This window comes from Amphimedon queenslandica, unplaced genomic scaffold, assembly GCF_000090795.2.
Source record: "Amphimedon queenslandica unplaced genomic scaffold, v1.1 AMPQUscaffold_239_Cont27736, whole genome shotgun sequence".
NCBI classification, from domain to species: domain Eukaryota; kingdom Metazoa; phylum Porifera; class Demospongiae; order Haplosclerida; family Niphatidae; genus Amphimedon; species Amphimedon queenslandica.
In genome coordinates this window covers 1-918 of record NW_003559403.1, presented here as the reverse complement: position 1 = coordinate 918, position 918 = coordinate 1, and the positions used below count along the sequence as shown (strand labels likewise).

At 35.6% G+C, this 918-nt stretch overlaps 1 long non-coding RNA gene across 1 annotated transcript; it reads right to left on the bottom strand.

Annotated features, from left to right (window-relative positions):
- Window positions 1–58: 58 nt before the first annotated feature.
- Window positions 59–912, bottom strand: LOC109593674 (uncharacterized). The gene is made up of 2 exons (XR_002191105.1): window positions 639–912; window positions 59–373 (listed from the first exon to the last, which is right to left on the bottom strand). It is a non-coding gene; the product is annotated as an uncharacterized LOC109593674 (long non-coding RNA).
- Window positions 913–918: the final 6 nt, after the last annotated feature.

The window sequence follows — 918 nt, the reverse complement described above, 5'->3', positions numbered from 1 at the left end:
TTGCAAAATAATAATAATAATTAATAATAATAATAATAAATTAATAATAATTTCATGTACACATAGCACACATAGTCAACTGATATTTATGCTAATTAAAGAGATTTTGACTGAAAGAAAAAAAGAGAGAGAGAGAGGAAGAGAAAGGGGTATTATTGGAAGATCGAAAAAGGACATTTATCTGTTAAAAAAAAGATGTCATTTTATTTTGTTAAACAGTGATTTCTGTCATAAGTGCATCAGCATATTGTATCTCGTTCTGGGAGGGAGGGGCAGGTGAGTTTATCATATTGGCCTGTGATGGGTCTCTCGCTGAGGCTCCGTTCGGTGGCCATACGTTTCCTAGGGTAGCAGTATTGGCCATATTGTTCATCTGAAATAGAGAGAGAGAGGGAGGGAGGGAGGGAGGGAGGGAGAGAGAGGGGGAGAGAGAGAGGGAGGGAGAGAGAGAGAGAGAGAGAGAGAGGGAGAGAGAGATAATTAGTGTAAATATAATAGTCATGCTCATATGAGCTCATTCATGTGACTAAAAATAGATTTGTAACTAAAAATAGATTTGTAACTAAAAATAGATTTGTAACTAAAAATAGATTTTGTAACTAAAAATAGACATTGATCGTGCTTTAGTTTTCACTCACTTCTTCTTCAGCTGCTCTTCTTGCTGAATCGACTTCTTCATAAACAGGAACAGCTGGTGGGCTGGTGGTAGACCGCCCTGAGTGAGGAGGCAATCTGAGAGGTCTGTAACTTTTAGCTATGTAATTAACATATCTACAATAGGAAAATTTAATATAAAATTTGTATGGTCTGTATTTCTTCTATTTTGTTCACACTTGTTATTTTGAGCTTAAAGGAATTTGTGTTGTGGTATTTACACACTTCATATCAGAAGAATGACATGAAAAATGATCACATTTC